General features: G+C 39.9%; 1 long non-coding RNA gene and 1 pseudogene across 3 annotated transcripts; one reads left to right on the top strand and one right to left on the bottom strand.

The window, feature by feature from the left end:
• Nucleotides 1–3,901: 3,901 nt before the first annotated feature.
• LOC135333121 (uncharacterized) lies at nt 3,902–6,102 on the bottom strand (annotated as a pseudogene).
• Nucleotides 6,103–6,259: 157 nt separating this feature from the next.
• LOC135333401 (uncharacterized) lies at nt 6,260–19,016 on the top strand. Of its 3 annotated transcripts, XR_010393887.1 has the most exons (5): nt 6,260–8,040; nt 10,984–11,064; nt 11,173–16,892; nt 16,953–17,116; nt 18,875–19,016. It is a non-coding gene; the product is annotated as an uncharacterized LOC135333401 (long non-coding RNA). The 3 variants fall into 3 exon arrangements; XR_010393886.1 differs by having other exon boundaries at nt 10,984–16,892; XR_010393885.1 differs by having other exon boundaries at nt 6,260–11,064.
• The last annotated feature ends 1,661 nt before the right edge of the window (nt 19,017–20,677 follow it).

Genomic DNA, 20,677 nt, shown 5'->3' with positions numbered 1-20,677 from the left:
GCACAGTATCAGTACATAGTGACGCCAGCACCTGTTGCTCATTGGAATCTGTCCCAGATGGTATTGGAGTTGGAGATTTCTTTCTTTTGCGTTTCTTTTTGGTTTCTCTTTCCTCTCGCCTTTCACGTTCAATTCGTCTCAGTTCTTTCTTTCTCTTTTTCTTTCAAAAAATCGTAGTGCTCATCCTCCGTTAACACTCTGGCTTTGATAATCCGACGTTTTGGTTGAATCTCTGGCGCATTGGCTAGATTACTAGGAACCAGTCCAGCTTTCACTAAAGGATTAACTGCTGTTGAGCTACAGCTTGAGCAAATGCTAGTATTAGACACGTTAGGAGTGCTGAACAAAGTTGGTGAGAAACCACTGTTACTGGTGTGTTGCATTGGACTAGAAGAAACGTGGGAAACTGTGTCAGATGTCTGGCCATCGTTGGGTTGATCGTCATCACACCCGAATCTTGCATTTAGTGGATTTTCGACCGGCTTGTACATACTCGAAGGTGCCATCTTTGCATCGTTGACATCAAAAGGGAAAATTCCACATTTATTAAACCCACTTTTGGGGGTGGTGATCGAAAATACCATTTCCTTCACGACACGCGCAAAATCACGTTTCGAAACCATAAAATTCTTCCAAAGATCGGGCGGACACATCAAGGGGTTGAAGTGCGTGGGTCGTGTGAGGTGGGAGACACAAAAAGGTGGGAGACACAAAAGGATTATCTGATTTTCTCTGGCGAAATTGATTACATCAGGTGGGACACATGACCATCAACCACTAGGAGGATTGGTCTTTCAGGAACAGCAAACTTTACAAACAACTTCAACTTCTTCATCCACAGAAAAAAAAGCTCCGAATCAACCCACCCAGAGTCACTCCTGGCATACAAAGAACCCTGTACTGGCCTCCTGGATAGGCTTTCTGGTATAATATCATCGGGGAGAGCACCTCCTGCAGCACACAACATTGTGATGTGCTCTGTTGTGCCCATCGACTGAGTAGACTGTTTTGGCATTCTTGACAGTATCTCTTTTGATTCGTTTAAAGGGAGAAACGTTTTATAGATTTGTCTTTTAGATCATTATCAGTTTGAGTTTTCTCCAACAGATCGAAATATCGACTGACTACTTCAGCTTCCGCTCTGGATCGGTCCATTTTCCGGAGTGTCAATTCAGGATGTCTCTTTCGGAATCGAGTAAACCAGTTCTTGCTTGGTCCGTTTTCGGAAAAGCGATCAGCCTTGCCTGATCTAATGGCAATTGCCCATGCAAAAGCGGTTGTTATTCTAGGGGTTAGTGGGAAACGCCATATGAACGAGGTATGACACCTCTCCCAGATTCTGTGGTCACAGTCCTTGCTGATCAGCTGAACTGATAGCTATAGCCAAAAGCTAATTTCAGATTCTGTGTCACAGTGCTTTGGTCGTCTGCACTGACTGGATCTACCATAGGCTTTGCACTAGGAAGTACATCTACAGATAAACATGGCTGCCATTATATAAATGACTTAATTATAATGATGTTTATTCCAGTTCTCTTCTTGAACTTCTCTTGCATCTTAATGTTGGTATTTCGTCCACAACCACTTATTATTATCAGATTACAGGACCAAATTAATCAACGTCACATTTATGTTATCATTAGGGCCAGGAGCGCGGAAACAAGAAATTCGGTGAGTGCATAACTCCAATCCGTTACAAGCACTCCTGGCTCCCAGATTTATAAATTAATAAAATCACAGTCCGAGCCACAGTCTGAGTCCGTCCAATACGAAATTGCCGAATTCTGTGGGTAAATATGTCATCCTGATCCCTCAACCAACCATACGTCAACCTACAGTACCCTAACCCTAACCCTAACCCACGCACACTGATGCTGATAGCCAAACCACCCTGAGACGCCGGAGTTTTGACAAAAGTGAGCGGTGTGTTCAATTGTCCAATGAGGTAGCAAAGGAAGATTGTGATCGGGTGGAGAGCTCAAAAGGTTAAATAATTAACTTTTTTCCTTTTAATTGTATTTGAAGGATGTTGGGGCGATTGCTTAGCAGAGGCAGCTTCGCTCACATGGTGTTGACAACCTATGCACATTCAAGGATGGCAGGCACACAGAGAATGTATACACATGTAGATTCAATTTCCATTTAGAGTACACCGACTAACATGGAGGATTCCAGATGACGAGATTTGCCGGGGGAGGACCTGGTGGACGTGGAGGTACTATACATGTGTAGAATTAAAAATAATAACTTAGTTACGTTCAGCGGTGACCACATGTATGGGCTGTCAGGTACAATATTTTTACACCTCACTTTGTGGTCACATCAGACCAACTAAAGAGCCACATCCTCGGAGAGCATCCTCGGAGAGCACCAGAGTTTTGTTGCAGCGGGAGGGAAGCATTTTAAATCACACCTTATCCGAAATGCAGATGTGCCCTCCAGGACTACCCTCCAGGACTACGCATAACTTTTTCTTGCCTGACTATCATGAGCTTGACAAGAGAGGAGGAGGATAGTCGCGAGAAGGGTGGCCTCATAACTCTGCTAGACAGGTAAAAATATGCAATTGTCACTCAACTGCTTCTTGTTGTCTTCCGTGACCTGCAAGCACACAAACTGGTACTGGTGTGTGATATTGCATGTTATAGTCAACACACTTACAGGATATTGAGTGGACCAAAGCTAGTGGGACAGTAAAAGTAGCAGAGAAAGTACACAGAGAAAGTACACAGTTGTGTTCACTCTCTGTTACACACTGTTCAACAAGCCGATCTGTTCAACAATACAGATGCTAAATTATATAGCGAAAAATGTTCACTCATCCACAGATTCACTCATCCACAGATACAATTTCCTCATGCAACGGTGGAGAACAAGGAGCTGAATCAATACATAATTACCATACAGTGCATGATGAAGCAGCACGTCGACCACCACCTGTGAAAGATTAACGAAATTTCTACCTTGATTTATTGTGAATAAATAGTCTAAAAAGTGTCATATTTTCAGCCGAAATAGTCTTAATTCCGAAATAGTCTTAATTTACCATCACACCTACCTCAGACCATTACTTTCATATGCTGCTTATTACTAGTCTTAGTCTTGTATTAACAAAAGAATTGTGCTGTGATCCATCAATTTTTATGAGAATTTTCCTCCACAATGGGATGCGCCCTTCATTGTTGTGTGAACTGTGCTGTGCGTCCAGCCCTACCCCTAACCCAGTGCTTAGTCTACACGCGGAATTGCGTATTTCTATTCTCCAATTAATACCGTCTGTCGTCGAAAAAAGAAAAAGGAGAGCCTAGGACTGAATAAGTGTATACTTCCGCCACAGGCTCTGGGAAAACAGAGCGGTATTGAGCAATAGCCAGCTAAAACGCCACGATTTTTATGTTTTGTGTGTAAAAATTTTGTAAATTTAGTGCAGCTACTTATCTTTTTTAGTTCTAAAATTCTAAACCTTCCTTTTTTAGCTCTTAATTCTTAGTGCACATTTCCAAAGGGAGGGAGCCACTTCTTTGGCATCTTACAGTGACATCATTTATAGGCTAATAACTTACTCTAAATAGAACATGATGAGCTACTAAGTTAGAACACCGTTTTTAGAACTAAAAAAGACAAGTAGCTATCCAGAATTTAAAATATTAAAAATCGTGGGCGTGGCTGCGTTTTAGCTGATTCACCAGTCCCAGTCCCAGTCCTATTATACCTGAGTAATCATCTACAGTCTTTCTACTACCTCTCTGGAAACACCAAAGCGCTTTGTCTGAGCAGCCACCATTACCTTACTTTTCCAAATTTAGCAGTGGGCGTTTCTCAATACTACAGCTTTGCATATTTCCGCCATCTGAAATTCCTAAATTTCAAATGATGGGGATTTGTAACTCTGCAATGCAATGCCAAAATCCCAAATAACGTACAGGCTGCAGCCTTTATTCGAATTGCGTATTTTAAGTTGAAAGTCCTTTCCAGGCCCTGTTGTGATCATGTCTCATGCACAACTAAAACCTAGTTCTTGCTGTATTACTAGCCAGCTTATGTACATGCATCTGGGGGATCCGGGAGGGAACATTCCCTCCCCTCTAGAACATTAGATACTGCACATCAACAATGATCGATTGACACATCAGGTATAATTATAGTCATTTAAACAAACAAACACAGCAGCAGATAAGCATATCAGGTCAGATATAAAATTAATAGTGAGGCAGTGATACTGTCAATCTATATTTAAGTCATAAACTTTTCGCTTCGATCAGGAGAGAACTCTCAATAACATAGTCTCGCTGTATCCACGCCCTGCTCTGCATGAAGGGCATGAAGGGCACGTTTTGACTAGAGCATCGTCTCCCGAATACCAATTATTCACACAGCGCTCACATCCTAGAATAGTTTTACAGCACTTTGACATGATTACGTGATTGGTACTGACAAACAAATTCTGCATTTCAACGAATCACGAAAGAGGCGTATGAGCCACAAAGGAACTTTTGTCCCCTTACTGAAATTTAGTACATCGTCCAGAGAAGATTCAATTGATTCTAAGCAATGTTCCACTTTAGTGTCAACTTGTACCACATCATCTTTCAACTCTGATAAGTTACTCTCATTACATGTTTTCTTTGACGGCAGTTCTTCCTCTTCAGAATCAAACACCATAGAACGTTTTCTAAATCGACCTCCTTTCCCCTTTAAGTGATGGGTAGTCACAGCATAAACCTTTCGTCTTGGTTGTTTCCAGGTTGTTTCCAGGTCTTGGTTGTTTCCAGAATTTAGGCCCTGCATTAAAATAAATGGGGTATATCAGCGATGTGCCTAAAAATGTGTGGGTGGCATGGTGACCATTTTCAATGTTAAACAGTTTGCCTTTCTTTATAGCTTAACACGTGGTAAACTAGGCCTAGGAGGGTACCAACCCAAAGGAGGTCCGACAACCGTGCGCCTAAACTTCAGCTGAATCAGCAGTTCATAAAAAAATTTCAGAAGAGCTGTTATTAGTACTAAAAATGTCCACCTAATGATATAAGATAGAGCTAAGACGAGTGAAACACCAACCTCTAAAGACAAGTTTTGGTGATTTAGCGTAATGTTAGACGCACAGTTGTTGGACCTCCCCTGGTCATCGTATATACTTGTGTAGCGAATAAAATAAGACAAAATATAAGTATAGCTAGAGGAACGTAGAGCACTTCCGAGAATACCAATCACTAAGGCTGTGTAATGTATATGGCTGTTTAGCAGCAGCATGCTTTTACAGGCAGCAAAACTGCGGGGAAACACAATCCCTCACTGTTACTCGAGCTATTACATACATTTGTAGGGTCCAAAGTATAAAACATTTATAAATAACGCTTACCTCGATTGCCCTCACAGTCCTCCAACTCCAGTCCATCAATAGTTACAATTCTGTACTCATTCCCCCACTGCTTGCGTACTGCTGAAAGTACATATGTGACATTGGCTGTGATTTCAGAAATATCTAGGTGCTCTGTTGCTCAAAATTGTCTTTCCCGAGCCGAGAGTACTCCATTTTGGCTTTAATAATTTTTACAGCCACAGTATGATCTTTGGACTTGGGTATAACAGAGCGAAAAACAGGATTCAATGGATTGATACGATTATAGCTGGCAGATGCTCCTACATCATTTGTAGAAGCTGTGCTAGACACAGTCCTTGGGGTTGTTGGCAATCTGGCCCTTCAACAATGAGCTCACACCCGTACATCATTAGTCCGTCCAATACGAAGTTGCCGAATTCTGTGGGTAAATATGCCTTATTGTCATCCTGGTCCCTCAACCATACTTCAGCTGGGTCAACCTACAGTACAGATTTTATTCATTAATTCATGTGTTTATAATTATAGCCAGGAGCTAGAGAATTTCCAACATTTCTGTGTGCTCTTGGTATAATCAGGTACCGTAAAGCGGGGGGTATAAATGTTCGTGGTTTTCGCAGATTAGGCATGAACTGAGATTAGGCATGAACTGCATGCATGCATGCAGCAAAAAGGCGCTATTCCTTAAATCTGCGAAAACCTTTCTAAAGGTATTTCTGCAAACATTTATACCCTCGAAATATACCTGCTATACAGTAGCCCATACCAGGAGGAGTATGCTACTCCCACGCACATTCCACTCTTCCACTCTACATCAACTCTACATCATTCCACTCGGACTGAATCCGTCACACACTTGTAGTTGTGCAAACTGTTAGCCATTAAAAGTGGGCTGGAGGTACAAGGTGTAGGTCTTGCCCTATTAGTCAGAGGAGGTTGGACACGCGTCATAATGTAGTGTGCATGGTGTGCATGGAGAGACTTGCAGAGAACAGTAGCTATTCAGCCAAGTCAAAAGACTGCAAGCGATTTTAGCACTCCATACTAGTAATAAATGATGCTAAAAATACCCAGTGAAACTAGAAACTGAGTAGGCATAGTCATACTAGAAGCATAAACTTAGATTGGTCATAAACATCGAGTTGTTGCTTTTGTTTTTGTTTTTATTCCTGTCTTGATGTAGCAGTTAAACTACTACGACTCATTAACTAACAGGAGATATAATACAAGAGAGATAGACAAATAAGAATGGAAGAGTTAGGTAAAATACTGACTCAGCAGGACCGATTTTAAGCGTATTCATGGGACTATTGATGACTATTTTAACAAGGACTTACTATTGATGACAATTAACAAGGACGCCCTTGTTATTAATGACTAATGGATGACTACGGATGACGCGTGTCCAGCCTCCTCTGCCTATTAGTCTAGTCTCATGCTACAGTAGAACCTCGATTATCTGGACACCTTGGTTCCAGAAGCAGGCCAGATAAGTGAATATGCCGGATAATCAAATAGATAAACCACGCCTTGATCCACCCACTTTATTGATAAACAGCAGTGCCACGTGTTGTCTGCGCATGCGCAGAAGATAAGCAGGCATGTCTCCATGGTAACAGCTGTAACGCGCACGCGCATTTTAGGGATACGCTTATTTTATGATCTGATAAAAGAAAACTGCCAAGCCGGATAATCGAGGTTCCGGATAATGGAGGGCCGGATAACCTGTATTAATTATTACCCATGCATTATTACCCATTAGTCTAACCTATTAGTCTCAATAAAAATCATCAACGAGACTTATACTGCAACATAACAGACGCTTCTAGTCAACTGATCTGGTAGCTCTACTACTCTGCGCACTTAAGGCCCGGGTCCAGATTTTAACACCAAAATTTACACTATGTTCATACTGCTGTATTATTTGCAATATACAGTGTATGCTGCATCAAAATGATCCAAAATGAAGCTCAATGTTTTCTTTTTCCAAAAAACTAATTAGCTTAATTCAATTATGCTAATTAGTCCCATAAATGATGATGACGTCATGCCACTTTCAGAAAGAGAAGTGCAAATACGGCGTTGAAGATGCCAAGATCAAGCTTCAAAAACAAGGCTAGATGAACATCTCATAGCTAGGTACTAGCATCCTTGATGGGAAGAGTAGGAGTTATTGTATTCTTGAGATACACAAAATAGCCTACCTCTAGGGTGGCTGTCAGAGCTAAAGAAGCTAGCATAGCTAGCTAAGAAAGTTTTGGACATTTTTACTTCCCATCAAGGAAACATAATCATAACAACATAATCTATCTTTTGAGGGCCTAAACAGCTACTCTTACCTTGTTTAAGTCCACCGTATTTGTTGCCAAAGATAATCTATAATAGTTCTAGCAGCTAGCTAAGCAAATACATTGACCTTATGACGTCATGTGCAATGAATAACATTAATAAACATTATGAATCTCATTAACACTACATGATCTACATGATCTACATAAAATGTTGGCAATGAATAAAATTAATCTTATCAGTGCCTGACCCAGGCCTTAACTGCCCAGAGTATAGCATCCTTATATACTCAGTAGCCACTACTACTAGCCAGTCTAGCCACCACGTGGACCATGACCTACTCTCCAAAACTAGAGGCAAGAAAGATAAAGAAGAAGGATAAAGAAGGACCACGTGTGTTCCAAAGTGTAAAGGTCAACTATTAGCATTACTCATGTTCCTTTCTACTAAAATTTGGTAAAAATAGCCAATATTTTTTACCTATTAGTTACTCAAAGCATAATTGGGCAAGGCCTAGTCAAGAGAGAGAAATCGCCATCACAACTCGAGGCTCATACAAGGAGCACTGATCTTACATCAAACAAGCATCTGGAAGCAAGTAGACCTGTGTATACTGTGTTTTGCAAGCATTATGCACAGTAAATGGGCGTTGTCTATAGGGCGTATAAAAGAAGAGAGGGCCTATATGAGCAGAGTTCAAACGTGGGCACCGTGGGCGGATAAATGTGCATGACTGTGCTAAAAATTTCTATTTTTAGCACATTCCTCACATTCCTCCGCCCACGTTTAAACTCTGCTAGCTATGTGTACGCCCTCTCTTCTTTTATACGCCCTGTCTATTCAGCTAACTTAGTTAGCTAAGCTGTTAGTGCATGCAGTACTCTGTTGACTTGCTGACTTGCTATACTTCTGTTGATTGAGCCAGTAGGCAGTTGTTTTAGTTATAGAAGTGCACTAAAAGAGCAGGTAGAAATTAGAGGACATAAAGAGTTAACACATTCCTGATTAGATCTAGTACGTAACCACAGTACGTAGTACTATAGACAACGCCCATTTACTGTGCACTATGCAAGCAACTTGCAAAACACAGTATACATGTACCAGGCTAGCTGTCAGTTAAACCATAGATAGAGTAGAAGAGGGATCGTCCGTGTATCTCCGTGGTTTTAATCGAGGCTTACTTTGTAACACGAGGGCTAAACATGAATAATTCATGAGAATCTCTGTAAGAAGTGTTCTGCTGCTAAACATCAACTTTCTCTAATACTTGAGGCCATTTGGGACACAGGACACTATTTAGTTACAAAGCCTTAGCTATATCAAAGGCGCTCTGTGTACCTCTAGCTACTTCACGACAATCGAGATTATATTTTCTTTGTTTCCAATTGATACCTACTATCAGGGGGCATGTGATTCAGTAATGGGGGTATGTATGCTTTGGACACAATATGCTTTGGACACAATAAGTTTCCCGGGCTTTTGCGGGAGTTATGAGGAGATCACGGATGTGAGGAGATCACGGATGGTCCAGAGCCACTACGTAGACTTCATTGTAAAACATCACGTGAATCACTTCCGTTCGTTTCCAATCCCTCTTCTACTCTATCTATGGTTAAACAGAGGGGCGGTGTTGTACATGTTTGTGGGTGTTTCTAGAGTAAGCCTGTGGCAATTAGTGGTCATTTTACTAGGCTCACCAGGTGGATTGTAAACCAGACTATAGTAGGTATAATTTTTGAGTTTTGCAGACCTCAAAAAGGAGGCCTGCTACTGACTGTTTGCGCATGCGCCAAATTATTGGATTAATGTTTCCCGTTAAACTGAATTTTTACCCGAATTATATCCTGAATAACATAATTATACAGACAAAGAATACTCTTCATAAAGTCAGACACAGAGCTATATAGATAGCTAGCTAGAGACAGAGCTGTATTGGTTACAGCAGCAATTTCTTTCTGATAGAGTCGACTTCTTCTCTTCTCACATGACTTACTCAAACCTTCCTATAATAAGAGGTTTGATTTGGCTTTGGCTCCGAAGACAAATTCATTATTACATGCACACCTATACCTCATTGCTCCTCAAAATAAGTTAAAAAAGCTACTAACAGTGTACCTAGCTCAGCCAAGCCTAGCTATAGAGTGTTATGCACATAGCTACGTGCATAACATATATAATTATATAGATGCTCTACTGGATTTTGCTACTGAGATATAATTATTCAACCCCAGATCACAGTGTCTTACTTTTATAGTACCTAGGATACACTAGTACCTAGGATACACACATGACAAGGGTATGGTAAAAGTGTACTAGAATAGGCATTAGCTATAAACTTCACTTACCCTGAAAGTCTTCCTTAAAACTTCAGTAGTCAGCATTTCCGGGTCCACATCAATAACAAGAGCGCCTCGTTTTAGACTTAGTATATTTCCAGACATTGTTATGCACACGTACACACCAGAACTGAAGACAGCCAGAACTAGCCAGAACTTAACTTAATACACGTGGTCACAAAAGCGCATGCGTGTAATAGGCTGGAAATGAAAAGGAAATGAGTGGGCGTAAGCAGCAAATTCACAGGCTAGAGCTAGAGCTAGCTAGAGGGAGAGTCTAAGCTCTGCAGTATCAGATCTTTATACCAATAAGTAGGCCCTATAGTTGTATAATTGTATTGTTCTATACTGTACTTCAATGTTACAGCATCATACATCGTACTTCGTATGTTTGGTATAATTATTTGTATTATTGTAAGACTTTTACAGAGGCACTATGCATTTATAACTGATATAATTATGTCCCTGGCTGATTGATTGCTATGCATCCAGCTTGCATGACTACCACATAGCAACACTATTTAAACAATAATAATTGAAGACAACTAGGAAAAGATAGCACACCAGGGCTCCTGTCCACACTCAAAGCTATAGGCAAACGTACAGAGCCTCAATTAGTCAGCCTACTGCAGCAACCAGCGCAGCCACACGAAATAAGACAGTGTCTAGACCAGCTCTCTTCGGCTATGCCAGGATATAGTAGGCAAGCAAAGGTAAGCTACAAAAATAGCCACGCCTCTGTCCTAAACAGGCCTAGTGCAGTGAGCAACGGGCTGGGCCTGCCCTAGCCCTAGTCAGAGTGTCTCTAAAGCAGATCGCAGTGTTTATAGTAAATAGCGGAGCAACATGACAAGGGTATGGTGTATTAAAGAAGTGTAACCAATGCATTAAAACAAAGACATACATCCTTCTCATCGCTCATCGCATATACGTACTCACTAACGCTTTGCTGCACTACATACGAAAGTTAATCAGATATGTTTTGCATAATCGATGGCATATCCCATTATTTTATACCAGGTCAAACTGCTAGTATCACGAATAGAGTCAGCTAGTTGCAAAGCATGGAACTGGAGGAGCAGCTAATGGACAACTCACTAGGTACATCAACTCTCTCTGCCTGAAACTAATGTAAATTATGCTGGCATAAGTGACAGCAAAAATTGAAACCACAGTCAAAATGTGGTAAGCACTTCGCTTTATTAACAGATGTAGATGACGACGATAGTTTCTTCCCCATGCACTATTACAAAGAAGTCCAGAGGTGCATACTAAGGGGTGCATGGTGCATGGAAAGAGAGGAGTTCTTACAGGTATGTGTGAATGTATACATACTACTTAACACATGACACATGGATGTTATAGAGCACTTTCTAAACCGCAAAATGTTAAAATGTTACGCATCCATCTTGAGTGGCAAATACACGTAGCTGAGTGGTGTTTTATGATGAATTGACGGTTTTGTTCCCAGGGAACTTTAGAAATTTGAATAATTCTTTACACGTACTGTACAACAATTACGCCTTGGGAGCACTTCTTACTGCAGTATAGTAGTATACTATGATTTACCTATTCATCACTTATAGAGGTTGGTTTCATCATCATCATGCTCCAATTGAAACCTCATACGTAGATCTGCTAATTAAATAACATAATACATAAAACTACCCACCATTCTATACGGTAATTCTATATACCGTATGGTGCGAATTTAAATATTTCTATTTCGTTGAATAAATGTTGTGGGTTAACTGCTCAACGGACATAGATTCTACTCTGTGCGGTAGGTCTTCAATGGCTTGAAGGTCATCGTCAAACCTAAAGATGGACAATTTAATATTACATACCAAACAACTTCTGTCGCACATTCATCTCTGAAAAATATACGATTGTACAAGTCGCTGAATAAATCAAGAATACATAAACCTTAAGTTAGATAAAGACTTACGACATAGTACTGTGTTAACCTGTGAGCCTGACCATGCATGCGAAAAATAAATTACACCAAGCGATAGCTGCTTACATAAAGTTGCTTTGAATAGCAGGTACAACGTATAGTGTATACACTTAGCATATGAAAAGAGAGGTTCTGGGATTGGTTGACAGTTGATGTAAAACAAAATGGCTACAAATACTGGAATCACTGCTAGATTCTCAACCTAATACTATAAATTACATGGATATGAAACGCCTCCGTAAACGGACGTTTGGGCTGGGATGATGATTGCCTCGGATGCTATATAGTATACGATTATTCCAAATAAAAATGGCTACTGAAAGTGTGTCTCTAGTTGTTCCAGCTCTGAGAGCGTCTCAGATGACTTTTGAACATTTCTGACTGAGAATGATGATGATGGAGGCTGACAATAACAAGGAGTTAACAAGGAGGCACTTTACATGTGCATTCTGGGATTCAATATAGCACAAAATAACAAAAACTATATGTCTAGATAGATTGGACTATATAAATGAATGAATGAACGATAATGCTAATAGCTGATGTGGACTTTGACATGGACATGTGAACATCATACTCTCGTGTTGTTCTTTCACCAGTCAATGAATAGTTCTTTCTTCTTTCTTCTCGCGAGGCATTGTCTGAGGTGTAGTCTGGTTGCAAAACATAAGCAAACAGTCAAGTATGGTGTAATTATACAAACCAATAATAATTAAGCAATAATCTAAAAATATCAAGAGAGCGTGAATTTTTAGTACATTTGAACTTGATTTTTAGCCAAACTAAGACATGTGCATCAATAAAAATTAGTGGACCTGGTGAACACGCCCTTACTCTACGCAATAAACTTAGTACAGACATTCCATAAATGTGGTTCATGAAATCAACTGACACAAAGAATGACACAAAGAAGGGCACTTGAAAACACCTTCAACTGTTTGTAACCAGATAGTTAAGTATACACAAGGAAGAGGACCCAGTAACTTATGGAACGCCGTTTGCGACAAAATTCAGGCAGAATGTGATAGGCGTGTACATCCAATCGATTTTTGAAGATCGATTTTTAATGATCGATTTTTTACAGTTGATTTTCGATTTACACGTTGAACGATCTTTGACAATCTGATAGTAGATTTTTGATAATGAAATTTGATTTTTGATAATCGATTTTAGAACTGCTCTAAAGGGGGGTGGGGGGGGGGCCTGTCTAGCTGTATCACATGAGAAGAAGCCACTATTCATGACTTCTATTCTATCTGGAATAACCAAACTCTTTCTCAGCTACAAGATGGCCAAATAAAACAGTATACTGGCGAGAAAAGGTGCATGAAGGAACTAAATAAAATAGCACCAACTGAACAGTTCTAAAATTAATGATTTTTACTGTGACTTATGGCCAAAAAACAATGATGTTTAGCTTTTGCGTTATAGATCTATTATGTGAGATAGCTAACCAAGAGCTTCATTCCAGGCCGCGGTGAAGGCCGCGGAGAAGGAGTTTGTGCATGTTCTAAGTTTCAAGGGCGGCCTAACTGTAGCCTTGAATCCATTTTAATCAGCCTGGATTCGAGGCTAGTATCAAGCAATTGATGATTTTTGTAATCGATTTTCAAAAATCGATTATCGAAAATCGAATTTCAAAAATCTATTATCAGATCAACTCATAGTCCATCTGTATAGTCCATCTGTATTTTAAATGACAAAAATCTGCGCATAATAATTATTAAACAATCTGCTGTTTTTCATGTTTCAAATGTTGCACGGTAATCCAATTCAAAAATCTGCGCATAATAAATGTTAAACAATCTAGATTCAGCTGTTTTTCATGTTTCAAATGTTAGCACAGCATGTTTCAAATTTCATGTTTCAAATAGTGAAGCACAGTATTAAATCTATTATATAGCCTCGATCCCAACCCTTCTCTTAGAATCGAGGCTAGCTATTACCTATGTCAGGAGTGCATGAATACACTCCTGCCTATGTCTGTTGTGCACATGCGCGCAATAATTTGAAATTATTGCACATGCATTATTGCGCATGTGCACAACACTAAATGGCGTAATAGCTCAGATGGAACACATGCAGAGACTCTCTGAGGACATAGGCACGCCTGCAGTAGGTCAAAGCACCTCATGTGGATGGGAGCTCAAGAGGTCATGCAGGCACACTTGCAGCAGCAGTTGACTTTGCCAAAAAGGTTGTTTTTCATCAGTCAACAATAAATTATTGGGTCCAGCAAGGGTCCAGCAAGAGCTCTTGTGTGATAATCTTGCTCGTTCTGTTAGGCTGTGCTTCCCTTAATTTGATCCATTGTTTTATTTTGGGCAAAATTATTGTTAAGAAGCTGAAGGTTCACTATAATTATTTTGATGGTCAAAACATACATGATTGCATTCCAAAGTCACTTACATAATTATTATACATAATTATATAAGTGCAGGTATTATACCATCACTCTAATAAGTCATACATACCACAATGCGTGTACAAAAAGAACACAGACGACAGTAAAATAATTCTACAATAAATGTCCTGAGAGACATGTACCATAGCCTGCACAGAATTTGCGAAGGGTGCGTACACACCATTAACGGTGTAGTTAAACAAATATTCTGGAGATGGTAGGTTCCTCTCCATTTCCACTTGACGTTGAATACACAATTCAGGAGCGTCAATTAACGGGTCAATTCCAAATGTAGATACTTCTGTTAAATGACCACCAGCAGCTTCAGCTTCAAAAGAGGCATAGGCATCTTGCACAGATGGTAATAAATTATCTGGTATTCTCGCAGCACACATATTTGGTACGCCACGTGTAGGCCCTGCATAATAATTATGATTACAATTTGTATCTTTTCATGTACTTGAGGTGTATATATACCAGGAATACGATGATGGTTCCAAGCGCCAACCTGACACAACTTTCCGCTCATCAAACTTTCCGCTCATCATTGACACAAAACTTAGTTGTTGGGCAATCCATGTCTATGAAGTTGTTTTGTTCCATTAAGCTCTCTTAATGGGAAAGTTTACTCTACTATTAACTTCCACCCAGTGGCGTTCAGCAAGATGGTTCTAATGAAACAGGATCAGGTATGATATGAACTACTGATTCAAGATGTACACATTTACAACAAACCTGAGTTGACTTCGTCTGTCTGTAAGGTTCGTGTTTGTACGATAAGAAGACAGCATCCTTTGAACATAAAGAATTAGAGCGAACTCCCATCCACAATCAACTTGAAGTTGGTCCCATAGTCCAAAGAAGCTCACTATAGGCCTGCATGCATGGAAGACGACACACCTAAAACATTTACATAATTTGACTGAAACAGTCTATACAAAGGGATTATGTATATAGTATCCCAACAAAGAACAAACACAGAACAAACACAGCTCACCTAAATCTTCACAGGCATGGACACAATACCAAGTAGTTTTCCACTATAGCCATCAGAAGCTGCCACATGCGTCACTCCAAAGCGAATTAGCTTCTATGTGCATTTTATGCCTAAAATATTCTGCATAGTAGGGAACAGGGTTCATTTGTTGATATGTTCTTTGTTGCCTTTGTTCCAAGTAGGCTGGGATTGTTTGTGATAGGGCATGGCGAACTCTCTGTTCACCTACTATGATGCCTCCAGACCTTAAAAGACCATTAAGTGTTCGACGCAGGGCCTACCTATGAAAAGATTACAGACGTACGTGGTATACATTATTGGTATACATTATGGGATACTTTCGGTGAAGTGGTTCTTGTGAGTTCTTGTGAGCAGGAATTTTCTAACTTCTGGAGCACTCAGCCTGCTTGCATAGTGGATTCCCTTTAAGGAACAAAATCTTCTTACACTTCTTACACTATCTGTTACAGATAGACCTCTGTTGTAGATCAGAGGCAATTTCCTTATGTGTTGCCTTATTTTTCACCCTTTCCTTGATGTAGTCCACACAGTTAAGTGATTCAATACCGGACATTTTCCCACTTGAAAAGAGAAGTAGAAAACATCACGTGCGTGGACAATGGACAATGGAATGTCAATTAGAGACCACACCCCACACCCACACTACTTTTCCATTGTCCACGCAATCACGTTGTCGTATTTCCTCTGTAGCTTCATCATGTGCTAAAACCGCGTGCTTGCACGTACTTCTGGCAGTGCAGTAGTATCTGGTGCAGTATAGTTTAGTCTTACACTGTCTTACACTGCACTATCTCCGTGCACTATCTCCGCTAGTTTTAGCATCACTCAGATAAGCTAGCCATGGATCTAGACTCTAGATCTAGACTAGAGCGTGTAGAAATCTACCGAGAGCAACAATCCCTAATGCTAAAGAAGTGCGATGTAACTGTGTCAAGATTGTCCAGTGTTTTTAAGGTGCGTATTTTAAAATGTATGTATAGCTAAGTCTTTATCTATGCATAAGCTAAGTAGGCTAGGTAATACTTCATGTAATAATGTTACTGCATAAAAGTGTTAAAATGAATGCAGGTTAATCCTGAAACTCTTTATCTTGAAGAAGACATCACAAATCATGTGGAATTCCCCGTAGATGGCCTATTTACTTTTGGTGACTTTCCACTTGGTGGTAGGTTCAGAGTAAGTGGAGACACAGCCATCCCTGTAACTCATGCTCAAAACGAGAATTGGCCAAGTTTCCAAGTACCATTGGGATTCCAATCATCCTGGTCAGTGCCACGACCATGGCTGGACAATCTACATCGAAGGGGCAGGGAAAGCCATTTCAGCCCAAGTCTTACGAACCCTGCTTAAAAAAGACTATCTCCCTTTGTCTGGACAATGCGGGGAAGACTATTATGAGTGATGCAATCATTTCCAACCTTTTCATCAAGATTCCTGATATTTCAGTGTCGATCCTCTCTGAAGCTGGAACAAAGATAGGCTGTGATCCAAATGAACTCATTCTTCTTGATGTGAAGTTCTCTGATGAGAAAGGTATTCTGATGAGAAAGGTATACTGATCATGTGCACTGTTATTCGTGGATGTATACATAATTATAATCTTTACACAGATATAGAGTATTGGAAAGTACCCAGCCGAAAATTCCATGTTGCTGTGAGAGCTGATTAAGAGTTAGTAAAAGTTCGTTCAAGAAACCGACTAAGCTTGGGAAAGCGCAAAGGTCACGTCCAGTACGAAGAAATGTTGGATGATGAAACAGGGAGTGCATGTGGGGTAAGGTTACTGTTAGTGAAAGTCCTGTTTTAGTCACCTCCCTCTTTGAATTTCATTATTATAATGTCAATCTTATTATAATGTCAATCTTGGCTGCTGTGGTAGCTAATTACTGTTAAAAATGCTTACCTCAGGAGTGACATCATTCTGTATAGCTAAGGATTACTACACATTGTGCAATAAACTCAATTATTTTCGTTAGCCACACCTGATGCATGCCAGGCCAAGAGTTTCTATAGGCTGTCATGTTTTCTTGGATTTGCAAAATACGCCCAACCACGTGGTTTTAATCATTGGTTTTATGACTATATAGCTGCAAGACAGAAGACTTACATAGTTCTAGACCAAGACAAAAACGTCCTTGTTAAATCGGTAGTAGGGGATGATCATTTGTATGCTAGAACTTGGATGGTGCCCTGTCTAGAGGACGCATGCCTATACAATCCCTAGCAAATGATTTGTCATTAGCTTCTGTACCCCCTGAGCTTGCGCCTGTTTCGAAACGAGATTGCTCTAGCTGCTCTAGCTGTCTCAGGATTGCCTTTATGAAAATGGTTGCCCTTCCATCAGGCTGTTAATATTCATGTAAAGCTGGATAGTGTTGTTCGCTGGATAGTGTTGTTCAAACATTACCTATAGGGTCACCTTACCAAATCAAAGTCAGCTTGTCAACAAAGGCCACTATAATTATGTGGAGTCATTCCTCCTGAAAAGATATTTAGTGCCCTAGACTGGCTTAAAGCCTAGCATTAAGATCAATGCTGAATGGTCCAGAGACTCTGAAGAGTTAGATCTATGCTGGATTCATGAAAAATCATGTAGTTAGTGATAGCTTCTGCTGGTGACCCTTCTAGTGACCTTTCTGGTAATAAACTACTGTTTCTGTTTGTGTTTTGTAAGGATGGCCTTGTTGGTACTGTCCCAGTCTTTGAAGGGAGTAGCTTCAGCATCCCACAGTAGTGCCCACCAACATAGTAATTTGTCTGGGTTAGTTCCTTTGAAGTTTGCTACTTAGTCTCCCTGTGTACAATATGTGATGGCTTCTCTAGATGTTTAGAGAAATTTGAGAATATGTATAATGGTGATTGTTCAGTAGACTGTGTGCAGTTTTACATTCCATTTGTGTGTTGTGTTGAAAATGTGCTTAAAACTACTGTATATATATATATATCAGTTCATCGTGAGATCATCTAGACAGTGCTCCCTTGGGCTGGCTTTATTAGCAGACACATCTCCAGTGCGTTGAAATCTATCAACAACAGTAGCCTCAGCAACAACAATTTATCTGCTGCTTAGCCTTTGCCATACCATTCTCTACCTCAGATAGGATTTTAGGTTCCCCCATTATTGGTTTTGCACAATCAATCATGCATTTACAATTTGAAACTGTGAGCATGCCCAGCTATGTACACATACCTGAGGTCAACTACACACACAAAAACTGCACAAAGTAACATGACACACACTTAATGAAGTATTGTAAACTTATTACTAGTAAAAAATCTCTAACTCTAATAACGTTTTTTATAATCGAACAAAGTCGTAGATATACAATCTCTTCACAAATGCACAAATGCACTTTAACGCATGGGAATTGCTCACGTTCAATTGACAGGATGTCACGTTACTTCGTGCACAGTTTTTGTGTAGAGGTCTTCTCTTCTGTATACTCTTGGTGGTAAGATGATTCCCAAACTTTTTATTAACAGTGGTAATGTTCTGTCATTGGCATTATATTTATTATGATTCCTTTCATAGATTGGAGAAAACATTTTGGAGATGAAGGCGACTATACAAATCAAAGAAGAAGACCGGAAGATACGACATGAAATTGTGCATTCCTTTGAGTGTAAAATCTGCAAAGATGTGCCGACTGATCCAATCTTGATGATGTGTTGCATTGATGATGTGTTGCAAACAGATACTTGGATGTCAGGGTTGTTTGCAGATCTGTTTAAGAAACAACGATGTATGTCCCCTCTGCCGTCAGCTTGTTCTGGGATTGGATAGCCTCTTAGCCACTCTCAGGAGTGTCCGTTCCAACTGAACAATGTACAAACTGCGTCATTTATTATTCATATATTATCCATATATTATCCACGTTGTTCGTTTTTTCTCTCATTACGTACCTCATTCTTATTCACCTTCTTATTCACCTATCTTTTGCGAGTATTGTCTAGCTTTGTTTGCTTGTTCCATCATCCATTTATCCTTGAAGTTATGACCATTATCTTGTACTTGTTCTTATCGTAGAGCTAAAAGGCAAGCTTGAGCTTGCTTTTCCCACTGACCACTAAGCTATAAGGGAAGTAATCACATAACAAGCACGTGCTAAGAATTGTCAAGTCAGCAAATAATGTATGCTAACCTTATAATTATCCCAGATATATACCGTAGTATGGTACCCTCTGACATGATACGTACTTGATAACTAACAGGCTAGCTACATAGAAAAGTGATGGTGCCTGTTGTTTTTATTACAACTATAGCCTCGAGACCAGGCGTTCGTTATCTAGTCTCGAGCCTCAAACCCGCCTCAACATAAAATCTTTTGTTGCGGCGGGTATTCGAGACTATTCGTTTTCTAACGCCGGCTAGATCTGAACATAATTATATTTGCTGACTCAGCGGTTCGAGCATAAAGGGTGTGGTGGCCCGGTGCTGGTGAGCATGAAGTACAGTGCTAGTGCTAGTGAAGTATGAACAGTTCCAAGTACTGTAGTAGCAGTACTTGTAGTAGCATTAGATATAAGGGGTAGTAGCTAGCTAAAGCTAAATACTTATGGCTACATAATTATACATATGAAAAAGTGTTCCTATAGATACATGTACGTAGCTATTCAGTTAGTGAGAGGCTGTCTTTTCTCACGACTTCTTGTGGGATCACAAATGTTAGTGGTAGGGTCACTGTATCAAACAATCATACATGATATTTCCTCGGCATCTTGTATAGGGATGTATAGGGATGAATCATACATATGTATATAGTGATTCACGATGACAACTAAAAGGAACAACTAAAAGGAACATGCATGTACACAGTTGTGATTAGGGGTGGGGTGACTTAAAGCATGGAGGTCATCAGTCACTGCATGGCATCAGCAAGAATGTAATTGTAGTGATGATCAAGATAATTATGCTGGTAATAATTAATTTACTGTGCTAAGATTTGAAATTTGAAACATGAAAAACAGCTGAATCTAGATTGTTTTTACTGTGCTCAAATTTTTGTTATTTAAAATACAGATGGACTATGAGTACACACACCCAGATCGATTGTCACACGTGTAAATCGAAAATCAACTGTAAAAAATCGATTATTAAAAATCAATCTTCAAATCGATCTTCAAAAATCGATTTTATATTGGTTGCACACGCTTATCACATTCTGCCTTAATTTTGTCGCAAACGGCGTTCCATCTATGCTAACTACTACACAAAAAATAACCACAGCAATTCTTCAAACAGCAGAGCCAATCACGGTATCACTTCAGCTTTCAATTGTAAACTCTTGTGACAACAGATTCTTTGCTTGCCAGTATAGCTCTTCGTTTTCTGGTA

The sequence above is a fragment of the Halichondria panicea genome, chromosome 3, assembly GCF_963675165.1.
Source record: "Halichondria panicea chromosome 3, odHalPani1.1, whole genome shotgun sequence".
Taxonomy (NCBI): domain Eukaryota; kingdom Metazoa; phylum Porifera; class Demospongiae; order Suberitida; family Halichondriidae; genus Halichondria; species Halichondria panicea.
The sequence above is the reverse complement of the archived record's forward strand: the minus strand, read 5'-3'. Positions and strand labels throughout refer to the sequence as shown.